Source organism: Bos indicus x Bos taurus, chromosome 5 (genome assembly GCF_003369695.1).
Source record: "Bos indicus x Bos taurus breed Angus x Brahman F1 hybrid chromosome 5, Bos_hybrid_MaternalHap_v2.0, whole genome shotgun sequence".
Lineage (NCBI taxonomy): Eukaryota > Metazoa > Chordata > Mammalia > Artiodactyla > Bovidae > Bos > Bos indicus x Bos taurus.
Window position 1 is genome coordinate 15,168,594 of NC_040080.1, and position 24,612 is coordinate 15,193,205.

Consider the following 24,612-nt stretch of genomic DNA (forward strand, 5'->3'; position numbering starts at 1 on the left):
AGAAAAACATCTATTTCTGCTTTATTGACTATGCCAAAGCCTTTGACTATGTGGATCACAACAAACTGTGGAAAATTCTGAAAGAGATGGGAATACCAGACCACCTGATCTGCCTCTTGAGAAATCTGTATGCAGGTCAGGAAGCAACAGTTAGAACTGGACATGGAACAACAGACTGGTTCCAAATAGGAAAAGGAGTTTGTCAAGGCTGTATATTGTCACCCTGCTTATTTAACTTATATGCAGAGTACATCATGAGAAACGCTGGACTGGAAGAAACACAAGCTGGAATCAAGATTGCCGGGAGAAATATCAATAACCTCAGATATGAAGATGACACCACCCTTATGGCAGAAAGTGAAGAGGAACTCAAAAGCCTCTTGATGAAAGTGAAAGCAGAGAGTGAAAAAGTTGGCTTAAAGCTCAACATTCAGAAAACGAAGATCATGGCATCTGGTCCCATCACTTCATGGGAAATAGATAGGGAAACAGTGGAAACAGTGTCAGACTTTATTTTTCTGGGCTCCAAAATCACTGCAGATGGTGATTGCAGCCATGAAATTAAAAGACGCTTACTCCTTGGAAGGAAAGTTATGACCAACCTAGATAGCATATTCAAAAGCAGAGACATTACTTTGCCAACAAAGGTTCATCTAGTCAAGGCTATGGTTTTTCCTGTGGTCATGTATGGATGTGAGAGTTGGCCTGTGAAGAAGGCTGAGTGCCAAAGAATTGATGCTTTTGAACTGTGGTGCACTTACTTGATGGACGTGAGTCTTAGTGAACTCTGGGAGTTGGTGATGGACAGGGAGGCCTGGCGTGCTGCGATTCATGGGGTTGCAAAGAGTCGGACAGGACTGAGCGACTGATCTGATCTGATCTGAACACATTCCTGGGTGATACTGCTGCTATTGCTGATTTATAGACCATAATTTGAGAACCTCTGTCCTAACCAGATGAACCCCAGCAGGTTAATGCTCATGCTTAGGAAATAGTTATCTACAGGTCTGACTTAAGGACTGATTAACAAGGGAATTCCCTAGTGGTCTGGTGGCTAAGACTCAGTGCTTCCCCTACCGGGGGTCCAAGTTCAGTCTCTGTTTGGAGAACTAAGATCTCAAGATCCTGCAAGCCATGTGGTGTGGCCAAAAAAAAAAAAAGTCGGGGTGTTAGTGAGCAAGAGAAAACCTGGGGACTGCACCCAGATTTAGATGTACCCCATGCAGGAGTTGGGGTTGGGAAGAGGAGCAGTCAGAGGTCTATAACTGCACCTTGAAAAATGTCATCAGAATTTAAGAAAATGCCACAGCATAGCAGCGGTATAGAATGTCTATAACCCCATCCCGGCCATTCAGATCCACTGTGCTCAAGAAAACCTGGTTATAGAGAGGGACTTAGCTGGAGAAGCCCAGTTCTGCTATTGAGAAAACATCTCTCAGCCCCTGCCCTGTTGAAAGTAGATCAGTATAACGCAAACTACTATAGCAGATACACACTAGTATGTAAAATAGATAACCAACAAGTTAATGGTCATGCCTACTGTATGTAGAACACAGGGAACTCTCCTCAACACTCTGTAATAACCTACATGGAAAAGAATCTAAAAAACAGTAGTTATCTGTATATGCATATTTACACCTCTATCAGATTGTTGTATCAATTTAAAAAAATAAAGTAGATCAGTATCATCTTCTCTCTACATAAAGACAGCTAGCCATGGTGCCTCTTCCTGTTAAAGGACTTCCATAGCCTTTATCTCAGCACCTTGAGACAGTCCTGGAGCAGAGGACACTTACCCTGCCTTAGAGAGGGATGGGGAATCACTTGCCTTTGTTGACCTATCAAAGATAAGAGGTATTTTCAGCAAGGTGGATAGATATGTGTACAGCCACATGTACAGTCTCTTCCCAGAAGCCTTGAATAACCCAGAAATTGATGAAGTTCAAGTTCAAGTGTTAGTCCCTCAGTTGTGTCCGACTCTTTGCAACCCCATGGACTGTAGCTCTCCAGGCTTCTCTGGCCATGGGATTCTCCAGGCAAGAATACGGGAGTGGGTTGCCATTTCCTTCTTCAGGGGATCTTCCTAACCCAAGGATTGAACCCAGGTTTCCTGCACTGCAGGCAGATTCTTTACCCGCTGAGCCACCAAGAAAGCCCAGGGTTCAAGACATAGTTCTATTCCCCTATTCAGCTTCATTCTAACCACAGCCTCCTTAATAACCTGGTCTAAGTAGCTAAGCTAATTAGGTCACAAAAAGTGTTAACAACTTGATTAAAGGTCATGGTGGGGTCTTACCTTCTTGAATTGGGCTTAGCAACTGGATTCCAATGGAATTACTTTAGAACCAAGAAGAAGATGCTGTCAAAGGATTTGTGCTTTTAGACCCCTCTGCTTCCTGATTAAATAGCACTCCAATGCCATTAAGTTCAGGTTACTATACTATAGGAAGAAAAACAAGTGAAAATTCAAAATAGGGGAAGAAGTTCTAGTTTGTTGAGAAAGATCTTAAGGTCATTTCATAAGTATTTACTTAGCAACCATGATTTGCCAGGGCTTCCCAGGTGACTTAGTGGTAAAGAACCACTTGCCAATGCAGGAGACACAAGAGACATGGGTTTGATCCTGGGTCGGGAAGATCCCCTGGAGTAGGAAATGGCAACCCACTCCAGTATTCTTGCCTGGTAAATCCCATGAATAGAGGAGCTCGGTGAGCTACAGTCCATGGAGTTGCACAGAGTTGGACACAACTTAGCAACTAAACAGCAACAACAATGTAGTGTCAACTGGCTCCCAAAATTCCTAGAAATGAACAATTGACTGGCATTTGCTGCTGGGTGAGTGTGGGCTTGCTGTGGGTCCCCATGGGTAGGTGGAGAGGCACCGAACAGGGAGACAGGAGGTCCCCAAAAGTAGACCCGGCCCATGGCGCTGGTCTGAAGTGCTCCCAGACTATGTGGGGCTTCTCCTCCAGCGCTGAGAGCAGGAGGTGTCGTGGGGCCTGGGTGGCCCAGGCAAACATGGGTGGGACTGAAACTGCAGGCAGGTGAAACGTCTGATGGGCCCCTAATGAGACCAAATCTCCCCAACTGCCTTTTGTAAGCATCACGTAGACAGACAATCCCAGAACAATAGCATTCAAGAAATTATCAAATGATTGCTGCTAATACCCTTCATGCATGCTTCTCAGAGTGGGGACACCCATTTGAAGACAATGTCCTGGAATCACAGAGGACAAGTGACAATGAAAAGAAGGGAGGGTGAGGCCAGCTGTTCCCCTTTGTGGGGGAGGCCGGCAAGGCAGGGTTATTAAAAGCTCCATGACATACTTTGGCTTTGGGGGTGAGGTTATGTCTCAGCCCGAGGATCCCTCCCTTCAAACAGATCAGGAAGATATCGGGGCCAGCCTGCTGGAGTTATTCGTGTCCCCGGGCCCTAATCCCACTACATGTGTTCACTCTTTGATAAGGGTCTGCCTCCTGTCTCCACACTTGACTTCTCCATTCCAGACGGGGCAGAAAGAATGATGTGGCAAAATCTTGGCAGAACTGTGAAGTGGGTGAAAGCTCGGTCCCTGCTCTCCCACCTCCCTCCCAATAGATGAAGTCAACCTCTTCTCATTGCCCAGGGCTCCACACGCCAGAGTGAAGTCATTGGCTGCCTCTCAACCATTTGTCTTTCTACTCAATGCTTCTATTTCTTGTAGTCTCATAATATTTTCTTGCCACGATGAGTGAAATCACTGTGAACAACTTACATCAAGAAGATAATGACTGGGCTTCCCTGGTGGCTCAGTGGTAGAGAATCCACCTGCCGCTGCAGGAGATGCGGGTTCGATCCCTGGTCCAGAAAGATGCCACATGCCACGGAGCGACTAAGCCAGTGCACCACAACTACTGAGACTCTGCTCTAGGGCCTGAAAGCCACGACTACTGAAGCCTGCATGCCCTAGAGCCAGTACTCCGCAACAAGAGAAGCCGGCACACGGCAGCTAGAGAGTAGACCTCGCTCACCCCAGCTAGAGAAAAACCACACAGCAACGAAGGTGCAGCACAGCCAAAAATAAATAAATAAAATTATATTTAAAAAGAAGATAATGATTGTGTTTGACCTAAGGAATCACCCCACTCCCAGAGAGGTATTTTTAGCCTTACAAAGCAATCATGCCAAATGAGGATTCTAGTAGGGTGGAACTTCTGCCTCTAGAGTAGGTGAGTGACATGATGTTTTGGATAAGGCTTGTGGTGCTCTTGGGCTTCCCTGGTGGCTCAGACAGTAAAGAATCCACCTGCAATGCAGGAGACCCAGGTTTGATCCCTGTGTTGAGAAGATCCCTTGGAAAAGGGAATGGCTTCACACTCCAGTATTCTTGCCTGGGAAATCCCATGGACAGAGGAACCTGGCAGACTACAGTCCATGGGGTCACAAAAAGTCGGACACAACTGAGCGACTCTTTGTGGTGCTCTCACAGGTCAGACCCGATGGATGGGTGAACACAGAACATTCTATGCTCGTCCAACCCTGATCCACCTGACAAGGAATGGCATCTGGTCATTTACCAGGAGGTCCAAGTAAGTATGTCAAGCATAGGTTATGCTCATCTCTTTTAAGTGATAAAGCAAGGTCCCTGAAGTGGCCCCAGCTCTTCCATTGAGCCTATAGATTGAGAAGAGACTGAGAGAAAGAGAGATGTAGGAAATTAAGGGTGTGTGGCTGCTAAATCCTTTCCCGTGGGAACAGTCCAGTAGGAAGAATTGGGAAACAGGCTTTGCCCAGGACCTGAGCATCTCACGTGGCTCAGACTTGTGATGTGTCTTTGTCAGAGATTCTCCAACCTGAATTGGTCTGAGACACACCCATGATATTGTCATGATCTTGGGGCACACCTAGTCTTCTTGACCAACACACAAACCAGCCACACTCAGACCCATTGCTTCTCGTCTGCTCTATCCAATCCCAAGCAGGACTGAGCAGGGGAGAATGTCTTGAGTGATGCACTGAGGGATAATAACTATAATAGCTATCACTTAGCAAGTCCTTGGGCTTCCCAGGTGACTCTGTGGTAAAGAATCTGTCTGTCAGTGAAAGAGATGTGGGTTGATCCCTGGGTCAGGAAGATCTCCTGGAGAAGGCAATGGTAACCCACTCCAGTATTCTTGCCTGGAAAATCCCATGGACAGAGGAACCTGGTGAGCTACAGTTCATGGGATCTTAAAGAACTGGACACGACTTAGTGACTAAACAACAAGCAACCAAGCCCTGACTCTGCCCAGCTGTCGTGCACAAGGCTTCGTGCACATGTGGTCTCATCTCATCCTTGCAACCACCCATTCAGCTTGGCTTTTCTTATTATTTGCATTTTACAGATGAGGAAACTGAGACTCAGACTAACTAATTTGCCCAAGGGCACACACCTAACAATGGCACAGTGAGGGTGGAACCCAACAGGCTGTACATCCAAAGCAGTTTGGTTTCCCTTAAACTCCTCTCCCTGGGAGCTCATTCTTCTCCATCTTGGCTGAGCTGGGCCACCACCAGTGCTTCCAGGTGCTCCCACCAGTGCTCTTAGGTGCTCCCACCAGTGCTCCCAGGTGCTCCCACCAGTGCTCCCAGGTGCTCCCACCAGTGCTCCCAGGGTCTACTTGGCCACAGGGATCTGCAACCAGGCTCACAGTAGGGCCAAAGAGTTCTCAAATCCAGAAGAGCAATAAGGACCAGCAGATAATGTTGATCGGCTTTATTATAAGATTCCAGATGTTTTCACTTCTAGAGGCAAATGCATTTAATTTCTGGGTGCCTTCTCACCAAGTCTGGGCTTCCCTGGTGGCTCAGAGGTTAAAGCGTCTGCCCGCAATGCAGGAGACCTGGCTTCCATCCCTGGGTTGGGAAGATGCCCTGGAGAAGGAAATGCCCTGGAAAAGGCAACCCACTCCAGTATTCTTGCCTGGAGAATCCCATGGATGGGGGAGCCTGGTAGGCTACAGTCCATGGGGTCGCAAAGAGTCGGAGACGACTGAGTGACTTCACTTCTTCTCACCAAGACGTTTGATTTGCAAAGGAGAGAAGACCATCAGGATAGATGTGATGGGGGCAATCTCAGTACTTCCTACATGGCTCCAAAGGGGAGGTCCTTTTGGATACTAATGTTCTATACTAATTCTCTTGAGTTCCTTGGACTGCAAGATCAAACCAGTCAATCCTAAAATAAATCAACCCTGAATATTCATTGGAAGGACTGGTGGAGCTGAAGCTCTGATACTTTGGCCACCTGATGCGAAGAGCTGACTCACTGGAGAAGATCCTAATGCTGGGAAAGATTGAAGGCAAAAGGAGAAGAGGGCAGCAGAGGATGAGATGTTTACATGGCATCACCAACTCAATGGACATGAAGTTGAGCAAATTCCAGGAGGTAGTGGAGGACAGGAGCCTGGCATGCTGCAGTCCATGGGGTGTCAAAGAGTCGGACATGACTTAGTGACTGAACAACAACAATTCTGTACCACTTGCCCTATTCATTCAAGACTTGTCATCTTCATGAAGCAATGTTAGTAGACAGTGGGAGAAATAGGGGTCCTTCCTTCCAATTTTCATGTAAATGTTCTCTTGCTTCCTGACTTCTTGTTGAGTGCACCCTAATTTATACTCAAGGTCTGGATTCTAGAACTGGGATTAGTAACTACCTAAGTGGAGCTGAGATGGGTGTCACCACCACAGAAAGAGAAGCACAGTCCAGGGGCCTGTGTCTCCAACTCTTCTTTTACCCTCTTACCACCTGATGTCAACATTCAGCAAAGCCTTGGGATGAAGAACTAAGAATGCAAGAGACAGCAGCTCTCAGAAGGCTAGAGCCAGAAATGATACCCAGATACCACCTCATCCATTTATTTATTCTAAGAACTTAAAATTCAACTTTCTGCATTGAGTCCTGGGTGAATGCCAAAACATTCTGGACGTAAGCCTTATTCTCAAGGCACTACTCTTCTATTGCAAAGATAAAAATGTTAAATGACCTAGACATTGTTAAGACCAGGCTATTAAAACATACAAGAGGGATGAGAGTATTGCAGGAATTCAGAGAGTTCTAGTGTTAGGAGGGGTTTAGTGGAAGAGCTGAGATAGAGCACGATCAAAGAGGAGGGAGATGAGAAAGGTGGTCTTCAACCAAGCTCACTTCCTCATGCCAAGGGGGATAATCATTGTTTGGGGCTTATACTGAAGCCTCTCCCAATGCACTTTCTCCCTCCTGCCTTCCTTCCCTCTTTTCTATCTCTTCTTATCTTCCTATCACGAGAGGTATTGAAATCCTTTTCATACTTCCATACATCAGCTCAAGTTCAAACTTGTTCTTGAAGCCTTTCCCAGCAATTCCAGACCGTGCTGACTTTTCCTTTACTGAGTTCTTGTAATGGGTAGATCCGTACCACGCCTTGGGAAAATTAATCATTTGCTGCCTTATATTGTTTGCTTCTTATGGGCAGGGTTGTGTAAGGTGTTCAGAAGAGGTGTTGAGTGTCTCACCATCCAGGGTCACGGGTTTCTAGTCTCATTTGAAGTTCCCAGGGGGAGTTGCTGCAGACGGTTCAGACATTTGATGACCTGAGCAGTAACATTCATGTCCTCCTTCCAGAATTCCTTCTGTTTCAGTTAAAGCAACTGCTCCATATAAAATCATTCACATCTTCACAAACACCACTAGCCCTCACATCTCTGCTTAACCCATTTGGATTCCCTTGCCCATTCTTTATGGCCCTGGGGCAAGTTAAAAGCTCATTGTTGTTGTATGTCAGAAACCAAAACAGCATTGCAAAAAAATTTATAAAAAAATAGGAAAAAAGAGAAAAGGATAAAGTTTTACAAAAGGAAAATAAATGAAAAACACTTAAAAAAACTCATTGTTTACTCAATGACTGTAGTATAGCTTCAAATAAATGATTGAACCTCTGCTGGCCTCAGTATCCACTTTTATTCAGCTCATTAGCATTATTTTGGCTCTGTTCTTAGATTATCTAGGATTGGAAGGACTGTTTCAAGGGGAAAAAAAACACATTGATCTAGCATAAGCAAAAAATAAATTTAAAAAAAGAACAAAGAAACAAAATAGAACTATAGTCAGCACTCCATATTCACTGATTCCCCAGCCACAGATTCAACCATCTGAGAATCAAAAATACCAAAAAAAAAAAAAGAAATCCAAAAGCGAAATTGAATTTGTTGCATGTTGCCAACTAGGGAGACTCATGTTTGATCCCTGGGTCGGGAAGATCTCCTAGAGAAGGGAATGGATACCCACTCTGGTATTCTTGCCTGGAGACTTCCATAGACAGAGGAGCCTAGCAGGTTACATGGAGTTGCAAAGAGTCAGTCATGACTGAGAGACTAATACTTTCACTTTACATTGTATTTACAACTATTTACATAACATTTACGTATTAGGAGTTCTTAGTAATCTAGAGATGATTTAAAGTACAAGGAAGGATATGCAGCTTTTCTGAGCTATAACTCACACACCATAAAATGCACATGGAAGTGTAGCGTTCAGTGACTTAGCACATCCAGAGTCCTGCAGGCATCACCTCTGCTAATTCCAGAATATCTTTATAACCTCAAAAGGAAACCTCTATCCATGAGTAGTCTTCCCTTTGCCCCATTCCTCCCAGCCATGGGCAACCACTAATCTGCTATGGTCTCTGGATTTGCCTATTCTGGATATTTCACACAAATGGAATTATTTATACAAGATATGGGGCTTTCCAGGGGGCGCTAGTGGTAAAGAATCTGCCAGTCAATGCAGAAGACACAAGAGATTCAGATACAGCTGGTGGGTCAGGAAGATCTTCTGGAGTAGGAAATGGCAACCCACTCCAGTATTCTTGCCTGGAAAATCCCTTGGACAGAGGAGCCTGGAGAGTTGTAGTCTATGAGGTCACAAAGAGTTGGACATGACTGAGTGCATGCCTGTGCGTGCACACACACACACACACATTCAAGATATAGTCTTTTGTGACAAGCTCACCTAGATGAATGCTTTCAAGTTTCACCTATGTTATAGCATGTGTTAGCACTGAATTCCTTTTTATGACCAAATAATATTCCATTGTATGCTTATATGATGCTATATTTGATTTATCCATTCATCAATTGATGGACGTTCGAGTTGTGCCCACTTTTTGTTTATTATGTTTATTATGTTAAATGGCATACACCATTTAAAATACTCTCAGTCATGTGTGAAAGTACGCATCTTCACCAAGGCTGTTACTTTCTTTTTGACTATGAACAGATGAACATCTTAGTGGGTGTGAAGTGGTTCTCTTTGTGGTTTTGATTACATTTCCCTGCAGGCTAAGGATGTTGAGCCTCTTCTCATGTGCTATTGACCATTTGTATATCTTCTTTGGAGAGCCGTTTAATCAAATCCTTTGCTCACTTCTTAACTGGGTTGTCTTTTTATTCAGTGTTTTTAAAATCAAACTCCATTGACCAAAAGCCTTTATGGGAACGGATCCATTAGGACAATACCAGTCTCAGATCCAGGCACATCTGGATTGTGAAAAGGATGATGGCTGGGGACACTGTAGCCTTGCCTGGAGATGGGAGAATAGACTGTAGGTAAGATCGTTACTGTCTTTTCAGTCTAAGGGGACAATAATATTTATTTTCCTTTGGAGACGAGAAAGTGTTTATTGTGATTCAGACGGTAAATAATCTTCCTGCAATGCAGGAGACCCAGGTTCGATCCCTGGGTGGGGAAGATCCCCTGGAGAAGGGAATGGCTACCCACTTCAGTATTCTTGCCTAAAGAATTCCATGGACAGAGGAGACTGGTGGGCTACAAGTCCACAGGGCCACAAAGAGTTGGACATGATTGAGTGATTAATACACATGGTGAAAGCATTAGAACACCTGAGAACACTGTCTGGATGGTGGGACACTGAGGTGGGCGTGGCTTATATTAGGCTCTAAGATGCTGTAATCCTACAGCAGTCTCCTGGACAGCCATGGGACAATAATGCACTCATGCTCAGTCACTAAGTCTGGACTATACCCTGCCAGTCTCCTCTGTCCATGGGATTTTCCAGGCAAGAATACTGGAATGGGTTGCCATTTCCTCCTCCAGGGGATCTTCCCGACCCAGGGATTGAACCCACATCTCATGTGTCTTCTGCATTGGCAGGTGGATTCTTTACCACTGAGCCACCCAGGGACCAGCAGTCCATTAGCAGAAGAAGGAATGAGACCTTGTAGCCACAGGTGCCAATACTCAGCTCTTGTTTACTCATTCATTCATTCCTTTAACAAATATTTAGCAAGCACTAACATACTTCCAGGCATTAGAGAGCTTTTCTTACTAACTTCACTCTCTCCTAGGATTAAATATCAATTGCTTTCTCTTCTTAGGGTCAGAATATGGAGAGTGTGCTAGGAAAATACAACAAAAAGCAGAGTGGAACGGGCCCTTTATGCGTGCCTTAAGGAGTTCATCTGTCACTTGTCCTCAGCTTTCAATTTGGAGACTGTTTGGGGAACAGACGCTGTACCAGTTTCTAGCTTTGGTTTCATCACTGATAACCTTTGCTAGAATCCACTGTGCCATTTTATAAAAGGCAGACTTCACTGTCAACTTCACAGCGTCCAATGATAAGGACGCTGAGGCGGTTGAAAATGAGGGAAAAGTGCAACCAGCAATAAATGAATCAACACATGGATTCTATGAGAGAATAGGGTCCTTTCCTTAGGTAGGAAGACATGCAGAGAGAGTGCATCGGTTAATTAAAACATCGTGAAGGGGCTGCAAAAACATGAGGAAGGAATTGAGAAATAGGAAATCACTGTGGTCAGAGGTGATTAGAAAAATATTCATAAAACCTGGGCTTGAGGGTGAGCAAGATTTTTCCAAAGTGAGTGGAGAAGATGAAAGGATGGGAACAACACGTGTGGATGAGAAAGCCCACAGCAAGTGCAAGGGACTAGAGAGGGAATACGGAGTCACAGAACAAGAGAGGGTTGGAGAAGAGCACTGGGGCTAGAGTTCCAATTTTAGACGTTTGAGTGTTAGCATTAGACCCAGGAAAATGCTATGTATCATATCTGAGGTTTCCCTTAGGCAAAGCTGGGCCTTCTGCTCTTTCATTGTCAACCCCATCAGGCTCCAGTCAAGGGCTTTTCTGCCAGCATCTCCTATGCTAACAATAGCAACCATAAGTCTTTGTAATTGTAGGTTAGTGCTTTTAGGTCGGAGAAGGCAATGGCACCCCACTCCAGTACTCTTGTCTGGAAAATCCCATGGATGGAGGAGCCTGGTAGGCTGCAGTCCATGGGGTCGCTAAGAGTCGGACACGACTGAGCGACTTCACTTTCACTTTTCACTTTCATGCATTGGAGAAGGAAATGGCAACCCACTCCAGTGTTCTTGCCTGGAGAATCCCAGGGACGGGGGAGCCTGGTGGGCTGCAGTCTATGGGGTTGCACAGAGTCGGACACGACTGAAGCGACTTAGCAGCAGCAGCAGCTTTTAGGTCACTATGTCATGCCAAACTCTTTGGAACCCCATGGACTGTAGCCCACCAGGCTCCTCTGTCCATGGAACTCTCCAAATAAGAATACTGGAGAGTGTTGCCATGTCCTTCACCAGGGGATCTTTCGACCCAGGGATCAAACCTTGGTCTCTTGCATTGGCATGTGGACTATTTACTACTGGGTCATGGGGGAAGCCCCTGTAATTGTACAGACCTTGGCAAAATGCTATAGTTGAAAATTCACAAAGGTAGGGGCCTTCGCTGTCTCCGTTCATCTCCTTGAACCTGACACAGTGCTCACCACATAAGAGACACTCAGTAAACTTTAGCCAATTGATGAAAAAAGAAGAGACGCAACTATACTATCTAATTTGAGCCTCTTAATAACCTTCTGGGGCAGGGAAACCAAATAGTCTCACCCTGATTTCATAGTGGAGAGAAGTGAAGCCCAGAGTACTATATGATTTGCCCCAGTTCCCTTAAATGCTATGTTACAGACTTTGTATTCAACATTGCAGCGAGCTGATAAGACCAGGAGCCAATGAACTAGAAGCCTAGCTTTGCCATTTAATTTCTCTGGACCCTAGTTTTTCTTGCCTGTTAAATAGGTGTGGAACTAAATTTCAGTGATTCCGATAGCACATGGAACTCTGGCCAATGTTATGTGGCAGCCTGGATGGGAGGGGAGTTTGGGGGAGAACGGGTCCATGTATATGTACGACTGAGTCCCTTTGCTGTCACCTGAGACTATCACAACATTGTTAATTGGCTATACCCCAATACAAAATAGTTTTGGTGCTAAAAAATAAAAATTAAATTAAAAATAATAAATTTCAATGATTCTGGGACAGCGGTCCCCAACCCTTTTGGCACCAGGGACCAGTTTTGTGGAAGACAATTTTTTATTGGGCCAGAGGGTGTCGGGGGATGGTTTTGGAATGATTCAAGGGCATTGCATTTATTGTGCACTTTATTCTTCTTATTATTACATCAGCTCCACCTCAGATCGTCAGGCATTAGATCCCAGAGGTTGGGGACTCCTGTTCTAAGATATACATGTACACACATAAACACACACATATTTATTTAATCACATTTTAATGTCTCTGAGGTTGGAATATATCTTATCACCCACAATGTGCCGTAGCATTTTTCTTCCTTGGTTTCTAGGAAACTTGGTAACCTCTGACCTGTCCTCCTGCTGAAATGTGAATATAAAAGAGCTTGCAAACTGGGAGCCTGTACAAAAGCAGTCACTAGTGAAACAGAGGTTGCTGCTGGCCTCCCTCAGTCCCTGGTCCCAGGGCATCTGAACTGCTCTGGAGAAGCCAGCCCCCTGGTGGGTTCTACTTGGGCGGGGGTGGGGTGGGGTGGGGTGGTGGTTCTACTTGGGGTCCCCGAGCAGGCTCTGCAAGACAGGGGATTAAGTGGAATTAACCCGACAAGTGAATGCCGGCATCTCTGAGGCACCTGGTCCAAATCTTCGCTATTGATTAAAGGAATTAGTGGTCTGAGAGTCTATGAATAGACAAAAGGAAAGGAAATGCAATCGTTTTCCACAAGCCCAAACACAGACCAGGCATTCATTGATTTCTTTTTTCCCTGTTTGTGCATACCTGTGGTTCCATAGTGCTGAATTCCCAGAAGGAGCCCCTTTGACACAGGGACTCTGCTCCAACAGAACCCCCTCCCAGCATAACCTCCTCCCCCTGCCACTCCACACCCTCCTTTGTTTGCAGCAGCCACTGGCCCAGGCTGGTGGGCAGGCAGTGCACTAGGGATGGTTAGAGGGCGGGTGATGTCTCCTAGGAACCCACAGCAGGCACGTGGCATTGAGAGCCACTGAACTGCTTCAGTCATTTACATTTGGCCACCATCACCCACACTCGTGAAAAACAAAGAAAATAAAAAAATGTTGTCATTCAAGGAGGGGATTGGGGAGGATGAACTCTGGTTCGATCCCTAGGTTGGGAATATCCCCTGGAGGAGGACATGGCAACCTACTCCAGCATGCTTCTCTGGAGAATCCCATGGACAGAGGAGCCTGATGTGCTATGATCTGTGGACTGCAAAGAATCAGACATGACTGAATGACTTAGAACACCCGCACGTACAGGGGAGGATGAAATGAGCAGCAAAGTTGAGATTAGGGTGAGTTAAGTGAGATGCTTTGGGAACAAGATCTCAGGAGGAATTCACTCTCATTGTTGAGCTTGTGAGTAGCCATCTATAAAGACATTTTTAAAATATTATTTATAACTTTTCTTCTCTTATCTGATTTAAAAGACAATTGCAAAAACAACAATTTTTAATCAGTGCTGATGGACACCCACTGCATAAAGATGTCATGCCATCAAGTCAACATATAAGGAGAGGACGGACGAAAGAAGCCAAGTCTTTGTGAACTATTAAAATTAGGTTGAGGCTTCCCTCATGGTCCAGTGGTTAGGAATCTGCCTTCCGATGCAGAGGATACGAGTTTGATCCCTGGTTGGGAAATTAAGAGCCCACACACCTCGGACCATCCAGTTGCGGTGCCCCTCAAGCTCAGGAATTGTGGAAATTAGCCCTCATGCCACTACTACACGGGGCACCGCACCTAGAGAAGCCTATGCCTCAGCTAAGACCCAGGGCAGCCAAAAATATTTTTTTTTAATTAAAAAGAAATAAAATTAGGTTGACTGAAAAATGCAAAAATATTGCTGAAAGAAACTAAAGAAAACTGAGATAAATAGGAAGACATCCAATGTCCACAGATCAGAAAACTTAATATTGTTAAGGTGGCAATATTCCCCCAAGGTGATCTACAGATCCAGCACGATCCCAATCAAAATACCACTGCTTTTTTTTGTTGTTGCAGAAATTAACAAGCAGATCCTAAAATTCCTATGAAAATTCAAGGGAGCTTGAGTAACCAAAACAATCTTAAAACAGAAAAAATCAAAAAGACTCAGGGTGCTCAATTTAAACACTTACTTCAAAGCGATGGTACTGGTACCAACATAAGAACAGACATATATGTCAATGGAATAGAATTGAAATCCTGAAAATAAACTCACGTATCTATGGTCAACTGATATTCAACAAAAGTGCCAAGATGACTCAATAGGGAAATAAGAGTCTTTTCGACACATGGTACTGGGATATCTAGCACATGCAAAATAATGTATTTGGATCCCTTCCTTGCATCATATACAAAAATTAACTTGAAGTGGATCATTGGTATAAATGTAAGAACTGCAACATTAAAACTCTAGAAAGAAAACAATGCAATTTATCTTTATGACCTTGAATTAGTCCTTGAATGATATCTTAGTTGTTACACCAAGAGTACAAGCAACAAAAGGAAAAATAGATACATTAGTTTTCTTCAAAATGAAAAAATTGTCCTTTAAAGGACACTATCAAAAAGTGAAAAGATAACAACAGACTGAGAGAAAATATTTTTGAATCATATGTATCCTGGCGACAGACAGATAGATATATAGGTCTTACAAATCAATAATAAAAGGACAAATAACCTACACTTTAAACAGACAAAGGATTTGAATATTTCTACACAAAAGAAATGCACATGACCAAAAAGAACATGCAAAAATCAACATCTTTAACCATTACAGAAATGCAAATGACAAGCACAATGAGATGGCATTTCACACTCTCTAGAATGGCTATAACAAAAAGATGTACAACAGCAAGTGCTGATGAGGATGTAGAACGGAAACCTCATACATTTTTGGCACAATGGTAATATGGGGCAGCCAGCTTTAAAAATTGTTTGTCAGTTCCTCAAAAAGATAAACACAAATTTACCATATGATCCAAAAATTCCACTCCTGGAGAAATGAAAACATATGCCCACACAAAAACTTGTATACAAATGTTTATAGCAGTATTACTCATAATTGACAAAAAATGGAAATGGAGACACTCAAATGTCAATCAATCAAAGAATGGATAAACAAAATGTAATATATCCATACAGTGGAATATTTTTCAGTTAGGAACAGGAATGCAGTACTGATACACGATACATAGAGGAACTTTGAAAGTATGATTCTGAGTCAAAGAACTAGACACACAATACCACATATTGTATGATTCCATTTGTCCACAGCGTCTAGAATAGGCAGCTTTATAGAGACAGAAAGCACATAATTGATCACCAGGGTCTAGGAGAAGACGTGAGTGAGGAGTAACTGATAGCGAGCACAGGATTTTGCTTTGGGGTGATGAAAACAAACAAGAATCAGATAGTGGTGATGGTTGCACAACTGTGTACACTAAAAACCCCTTCATTGTACAAATTCACTCTTCAAATATCCTATGTATTTAAAATACCTTCTTTCTATTTCAAAAGAATGTTGTATCAATGAAGTAGGACTCTTGATTACAAGTAACAGAAAATCCATTAATTTACTTAACCAACACAAGGTCCATAATTTGTCAGCTCATAGGACAAAGGGCTAGGGCTTCAAGAGTGACTTATCTCGATGATTCTGGCAGGCCTTCTGCTCCCGTTCTGTTGGTTTCATTCTTAAACCTTGATAGCAACAGCCTTGGGTTCTGGTCTCTAGGGGAAATTTCCCTGCCTCTCTCACAAATCCTAGAAAAGGAACTTCCCTGGCTGTCCAGTGGCCAGGAATTTGCTTTCCAATGCAGAGGATGGATCCCTGGTGGGGTAACCAAGATCCCACATGCCTCGGGGCAACTATGCCTGTGTGTCACATTGCAAGATCCCTCACGCCACAACTAAAAACTGACACAGGCAAAAATAAATAAATAGATTTTTAAAGTCCTAGCAAAAATCTCACATGACTGATTGAGTCATATGTTCATTTCTAGTCCAATCACTTTAGCCAGTGAAACACGTGGTTGGCCAGCCTATGTCATAAGAGTCACCCATGTACCAAGGAGGGGCCCCACTAGGAGTTCCCCAACTGAGAGAGGAGATTCCGCATACCGTTACAAAATGGAAGAGAAGAGATGAAATGGATACTGAGGAACCACACAATAAGGATCTACTATGAACAGTAGTTGGCGATGGGCAGGGAGGCCTGGCGTGCTGCGATTCATGGGGTGGCAAAGAGTCGGACACGACTGAACTGAACTGATGAACAGTTAGAAAAAAAAAAATTTGCCAAAATAGGAAATCAGTCTGAGGGCAGCTCATAATCTCAGTGGGAGAGATCCCCTGGAGGAAATGGGAACCCACTCCAGTATTCTTGCCTGGGAAATCTCATGGACCAAGGAGCCTGGCGGGCTATAGTCCATGGGGTCACAAAGAGTATGACACAATTTAGTGGTTGAACAGCAACAACTATAATCTTCATAGAGCAAATATTCCAAAACATATACCCTCTCTGTTTCAGCTCTTTATCCTTAGAATCCAAATCCTGTTTAAGTTACCATCTACATTCAATGCTTATATTCACTATTCAAAACATGAAGATTAATCCTTTACTATAACATTCTATTAGCTCACCCTCAGTGCCATGGATATTAAATTAAATAAAAACAATAGTCCTGTAAATTCTTATTTAAAAATTTTTAAGGCAGAGCACCTGAGTTAAATTTCCTTTGGGTGACTTTAGTTTCTGACAATCCCATTCCCAAACATGTATAGAGTAGATCATAAAGTATAGGGTTTTAGCTTTGGAATAAGAATCCAATGTGTTAAGGCTTCAAGTATTTTCTCTTAAAAAAAAAAAACAAACTCTCTTTTTTGAAAAAAAAAAAAAAAAGTCTGACAGTAATTCCAAGTGACAATGAGATTCAGGATGAGGTCTGGATGTACAAGGCTGAAGCAGAGTGGACCCAGTGGGTCACGGTTTCTCAGCCCACCTTTAAAAGTCACTGAAAGGCCAAAGAAGTGTGCAGTTGCTGCAGATAGAGATTCCCGGAGTACCAGGTCAGGGGCTCTGGGGTCCCACAGGGGTAGGCAGGCCAAAGCTGAGGGTTGTTCCAAGAGAGGTGTGGGAGACCGTGTCCCGGGATCCTCTCACCTGGGACTCACCTATGGCACCTCCCTGCTCGGCAGTCAAGCTGTGAATTCCATCAGAGGAAATCCTCCCATCTGAGCACAAGGCAACAGAACCATTTTATCTCAACCCATCCCTGTTGAGGGAAAAACATGTTCATTTCCTGAATATGCTCCCCAGACCCATCTCAAGGACTTCTGTGTCCCGTTCCAGTCACTGACAGAGCCAGGATTTCAACTCAGATCCCTTTGACTCAAAGAGATGACTTCCAAGCAGCTGAAAAGATGGGCAACAAGGAAGCATACAACTTAGATAGCTTAGGATCCTTCCGGGGATAGGTTCAAGAGCTGGGAGGAGGCTTGTAAGAAAGAACAAACACTTCTTCCAGGAAAATCTCAGAGTTGAAGGCTTGTCAAACAGGCTAAGTGGCCAAGTAATCACCACTTTCTTAGAACTTTCCTTAGGAATCCCAGTAGGGGAAGGGGCCACAATTTCCAAGATTATAAAATGCAGTTCTTACCGAGTCCAAGCTTGCTCTGCTTGCCACTTGTCGCATAACAGGCAAATGAATCTGATAGACCAGGTGTTGAGGCAAGGAACACAACTTTATTCAGAAAGTTGAATAAATAACCATTTTGTTGGGGTCGGGATGCCAGGAGCTCTTTTGGATCAGAGATGGAGGCAGGGAAGTGAGGAAATAAAATAAAAAGGCTATTTACTCTTGCAAGTATCTCTTAGAATGGCAAGCCTCAGGCAGAGGGATGTGTTAATTTCTTCTTTCCTGCTATCCTCAGGTGGACAGGGTTCTTAACAAAGGCACTTTAACAGTCAGGCAGAGGGGCAAGATTCTCTGAGGCAGGCCATCAAGTGTGATGCCCTGATGGCTCAGCAGTGAAGAATCCACGTGCAACGCTGGAGACGCAGGGGATGCAAGTTCAATCCCTGGCTCAGGAAGATCCCTTAGAGTAGGAAACGGCAACCCACTCCAGTATGCTTGCCTGGGAAATGCCATGGACAGAGGAGCCTGGCATGCTACAGTCCATGGGGCTGCAAAGAGTTGGACATGACTGAGCACAAACAGGCAATAATAACAAAAGCAACGTCAAAGCAACAGTTTAACATGGAGTCAGCATTGACTTCTCCTTGCAACAGTTTCAGTAAAAGAAACAGAAAACTCCTTCTAAGGTAACTATAGTTGCTCAGTTCTGCCTGACAGGAAGGTAACTGGCTAAACCTGGATAGTTTTACCGGTGATCAAGAAAATCGGGAAAACCCAGAACCTAGATGGCTCTATCCCACCCAATAGATGCTCCCAGAGCCCTCCTCTCCCTCATCTGCACACAAAGGCACCTGCAAGAGATCCTCTACAGGGCCAGGAGTCCACAGAGACCCAGGCAGAGTTCTTGCCAATGACTTGCAAACCTGTTCTCTGAAGCAGGATCATTTTCAGGAGCCAGAATAAATCCTTCCCATGACAATGAGTAATTTTTATGGTCTTTCTACAGCCATCTAACTAATTGCGTATCTCACATTTCATCATTTTGCCTTCCCCGTTGGTACAAGAGTAGTAGTTAACGATGACCTTGGCCTCTTTTTCCTCAAAACCTATTCAAAATTGTTAGAAGGGGGGAAATGTAGCTGGAGGTTACAGAGTGCTTTCTCCTGCTTTTCCCCCCCTGTTCTCTGTGGTTTAATCAGCCAGTGTGGGTTAAGACTATACACATTCTCTGAAATGGAGAAGGGAATGGCTACCACCCACTTCAGTATTCTTGCCTGGTGAATCCCCATGGACCAAAGAGCCTGGCAGGCGACAGTCCATAAGGTCACAAACAGCTGGACATGACGGAGATCCCTGGGCTCTATCGGAGGCACAGTTAGCCTTTCCCCACCCTCAACTCTGAGGTTGCCCTTTTCAAAATTCATTTCAGCAAGTTTCCATAAGCAGACCAGATTTTTTTAACTTTTTATTTTATAGTGGAGTGTAACTGATTGACAATGCTGTGATAGTTTCAGGTGGACAATGAAGGGTCTCAGCCACACATATACATGCATCCATTCTCCCCCAAACTCTATTGCTCTCCACACTGGCACATAAAATTGAGCAGAGTTCCCTGTGCTATACAGTAGGTCCTTGTTGGTTATCCATTTAAATATAGGAGTGTGTAAATGTCCATCCCAAGCTCCCTAACTATCCCTTCCACCTTGGTGACCATAAGTTCCTTCTCTAAATCTGTTTCTGTTCTGTAAATACGTTCTTTTGTATTCTTTCTTTTTAGATTCTGCATATAAGGGATGTCACACTCAGTGGGCCAGGTTTGAAGGATGTAGAAATTCACAGCCTTGGAGTGAGAGGGGAAGACACACTCATAAACAAATAAACGCCTATTGGTGAGGTGAATATAACTCAGAGACCATAGGGGTCAGCGGGGACCAAAAAGAGAAGGACCTCTTTACCCTCCCAGTGGTCAAGGGGGATGATTTTGAGTTGAGTCATGAAATTGAGTAGAAATTCTCCAGGGGGAAAAAGCCATGGAACAGAGTATGCAGTGTTTTTCAACAGTTCTGAGAGTTTAGGGGACCACGAACACTGAAAATGGTACTGCCAGTTGACAGGGAGCTGGGGTGGGCAGTTAGCAGAGCACAGTTCCTGAAGACCTTATAGTCCATCCAGGGCAGTTGGGAGTTTAACCTGAAGTCAATGGGAGAATTTCAAGTTCTGTTTTTTTTTTTTTTGTAATGAGGAAGCAACATGGTATTTTGGAAGACAACTGCCTGCAGTGTGGAGGAGAGGCAAACCAGAAGGAGCTTGTTTCATAGATAAAGGCTGAAAGGATAGAGAAGAGGAACAAATCTCAGAGAGCTGCCAAGTGTGAGAGTCAACTGAACTTAGCAGCTAATTCATTTGCGTGAAAGAGCGAAGACGACACGCATGAGTACCCGGGTGAAGAGTGGGGCCATTCACCAAGAAAAGGAGGTCGGAAGAAGGTGATATGAAAAATAAGTTCAGAAGGGGGAAGTGTTGCTAAGACAACTTGCTTATTAAAAAAGGAATTGATTAAATGAGTTCACCTCCATTCATTGCTGGTAGGAATGGAAAATAGTAGAACTGCTTGGAAGATTGTTTGGCGGTTTCTTACAAAGCTTAACATGCTCTTAAGAATGTGCTTCAGCGCATTTGGTGTTTACCCAAATGAGATGAGAACTTAGGTCCACACCAAAAACCAGTACTGCTACTGAAACCATTACCACTTCCCATGTCCTCACCTTTCAAAGTAAAACGCTGATCCAAGACGTAATGATTGGGAAACGTGAAGAGGTAGAAACACGAATAGATGCTGGGCTGTGAAACTGTTAACAGTTTAGCCTGTAACTCTGCCACACAGCAGAATCACTGATCTCCCAGTTCCCTGAAAGATATAGATACAAGCCTGATACATCCCTCCAGATGAAAACTGCTGACTGCAAGAAGGTAGACCCTAGGCTGGCTAAAACCAGAAGGCTGATGATGCTTGCAACTTCACCTTGATGCCAACCAATCCAAGTATTGTCCATGAGCAGATCACACCTTGTTCCTTGAATGCTGTAAAACTCCTCACTGCCCCCTCCAGGGTGGGTCACAAAGTCTTGAGGGCATTAGCCCACTGTGGCCCCCTTTGCCTGGAAGTGTAATAAAAGCCACTCTTCACCCAAAACCCTGTCTTCACATTTCTATTCAGCACTGGTGAACAAAGACCGTGTTTTGGCAACAGTACTAATCAGGGCTTGGTTTATCATATTATTGACTATCTAGACTTAACAAAGTGATGGAGAAAATGTTATTAATGAAAGCTAAATTAGGAGTGTATGGTGTGTGTAACTGTTACCTTGTGACTCACACACACAGAGATACAAACCCTGAGTATTTGAAAATTGTTTTCCAACTCAGCAAAGAAGCCTCTTGTGTCATGGATGAACACGTGAGACTGTGGCGTGTCTTTGTTGCTTCACTTTCATTTTATTCATTTAAAGATCGACCAGAATTCCTATCAGAACAACACGTTTGTCAGCTGCAATCGTAGTTTGTCTACAGATACAAGAGTCTGGCGAACGTCAATGAAAGCATTTCATGATCATCAGCTATGTAAAACTCACAGTTCAGTTCAGTTCAGTCCCTCAGTCCAACTCTTTGTGACTTCATGAACCACAGCATGCCAGGCTTCCCTGTCTGTCACCAACTCCTGGAGTTCACCCAAACCCATGTCCATTGAATCGGTGATGCCATCCAACCATCTCATCCTCTGCCGTCCCCTTCTCCTCCTGCCCTCAATCTTTCCAAGCATCAGGGTCTTTTCAAATGAGTCAGCTCTTCAAATCAGGTGGCCAAAGTATTGGAGTTTCAGCTTCAACATCAGTCCTTCCAATGAATATTCAGGACTGATCTCCTTTAGGATGGACTGGTTGGATCTCCTTGCAGTCCAAGGGACTCTCAAGAGTCTTCTCCAACACCACAGTTCAAAAGCATCAATTCTTTGGCACTCAGCCTTCTTTATAGTCCAACTCTCACATCCATACATCACCACTGGAAAAACCATAGCCTTGACTAGACAGATCTTTGTTGACAAAGTAATGTCTCTGCTTTTCAATATGCTGTCTAGGTTGGTCATAAAAAGAGTATTATATATTTTATTATTACATGTAAATTGTGGACTACCCATTCTTCATATCAGTAAAAAGTATAATAAGCTCATGTATGTGGTGAGAGTCCTCAGTTCCCACCCCTGGAGAACTTGTTCCTAAATGTCTACCGTCCTATCACTGGATTCAGAGAAGGGAGACTTTAGAAGAACTGGAATAGGGACTTCCCTGGAGGTCCCATGATTAAGAATCTGCCTTGCAGTGCAGGGAATGCAGGGTTGATCCCTGGTCAGGGAACTAAGAACTCACATGCCGTGGGGCAGCTAAGCACACACACCATGTACCACAACTAGAGAGTCTGTACACCCCAGTGAAAGATCCCACATATGGCAACTAAGACCCAACACAGCCAAATAAACAAATAATTTTATAAAAAGGAAAGAAAGGACCAGAGTGGTCAGGAAGGGCACATTTATGGCGGAGGTGGGACTTTGATGGGAGGGGAGATAGCATTATATTGCTGTTTTCAGTCAAGGCTCTACCCCTGAGCTGCACCTCGTCACCCTATGATATAACAGCAGGAGTAAAGGCACAGAAGTAGGGAAGACTGGGTCTGTGCAGGAAGCAGTGAGGAGGCTGGGCTGCTGGAAGGAACGAGATGATGCTGGAGCGGATGAGAAGGACTGAGTTCTGAGAGTCGATGCAAGTGAGGCAGAGAAGCCGGCTTTGATTTAGCAGGCAATAGGGTGTCCCCTCTGACTCCTTAGAAGGGGAGTGATGAGAAGTGAGCCGTGATTTAGGAGGACGGATGGGACCATGGTGCTCAGGACGGATGGGAAGAGGGAAAACCTGGCCCCATCCCTCTGGAAAGCAGAACAGAGACTGTAAAGGAATTCAGGACCACAGGGATGAGGTAATGTAGCCCTCAGCCTCCTTCTCCACCTACTTTCTCTCCTCCTTTCTCCCTGCCAAGCTTAGCCACATCTCCCTCCCCCAGGCTTCCCTTCCAGACTCCCGTTTTCTCTGGGGTCTATGATTAATTCTCTCTTAAAAGTATCTGGTGATAGATCCAAGGGGGGCATTTCATAAATTCTGCTTCATTATGTGAAGCCTAGTTTAAAAACTTCCTTTTGTCTGGATCAATTATGAGATCATAAAATCTGACCCGAACCTAAGCTTGCATCTTTTCTTTCTCAGAGAAAAGGGTTCAGCAATGATCAAAAAATCCAAAGAAGGAGAAAATTTGATCCTGTAGTTACGAGAGCCCAAGAAGTTAAGTAGCTTGATCAGCATTATTGAACGTTCTTCAAAATCAATTGTAGGGATTTCTTCTCTATTCAGTGTCCGTGTTTGTATGTTCCACTGTCACACGTACACAAGATGACGCATGCTTACAGACTCCTGGTGTTTTAGACAACTGGCTGTCTAGAGTGTTACCATTTCTATAAGCTTGGACCACTGAAAAGAAGAATGCTCTAAAAGGGTGATAAAACAGAAAAATCAAATATCTACCATATATAATCTTCTGAAGGATGCTATTGTAATTGTTCATTCACTAAGTCGTGTTTGACTCTTTGTGAACCATGGACTGCAGCATGCCAGGCTCCCCTGTCCTTCACTGTCTCCTGAAATTTGCTCAAATTCACATCCACTGAGTTGGTGATATTATCCAACCATCTTATCCTCTGCCACTCCTTCTCCTTTTGCCATCAGTCTTTCCCAACATCAGGGTCTTTTCCAATGAGTCAGCTCTTCACATCAGGTGGCCAAAGTATTGGAGCTTCAGCTTCAACATCAGTCTTTCCTATAAAAGATGCTAGTTGGTTTTAAGAACATGGTGTGGTGTCTACTGTGTGATCTTGTTCAGGAATTTTATTTGCTCTGCTTGCTTAGATGGTCCAATACCAACCATCATGCCATTTGAGGTGAGAGAAACATTTGGCTAGTAATTCCATGGTGCCATATTGGACCAAGCTTTAACTGAATGGTCTTTGGATCTTGAGGTTGGAGTGCTGGTGGTGGTGTCAGTGAAGTACCCAAGTCTACTTGGTGGTCTCCTCTCTGAATATTGACATGCCTGTTGCCTAAGAACATGGTTGCTGCTAAGCTGCTAAGTCGCTTCAGTCGTGTCCTACTCTGTGCGACTCCATAGACAGCAGCCCACCAGGCTCCCTGGAATTCCGTCCTTGGAATTCTCTAGGCAAGAATACTGGAGTGGGTTGCCAGTTAGGCAGGGGCAAAAAAGATGCTCTGACTACTGAAAAAGAAAAACTGTCCAAAGCGAGTAGAATTCTCATATCTTTTTCCTTTAAAAATATGACATTGCAAAAAAATTATATGCTCCAAGGTTTTATTTTCTTTCCACATTTTTTTTAAATCTGGAAGTCACCAGCATAGGCCCCTAAACACATTTTTTGTTGTTGTTGTTGATGCCTACAGGTACACACAATATTTCTATCCTTTCTTCAAAATACCAACCCTACAAAGATGTCTACCCAAATTC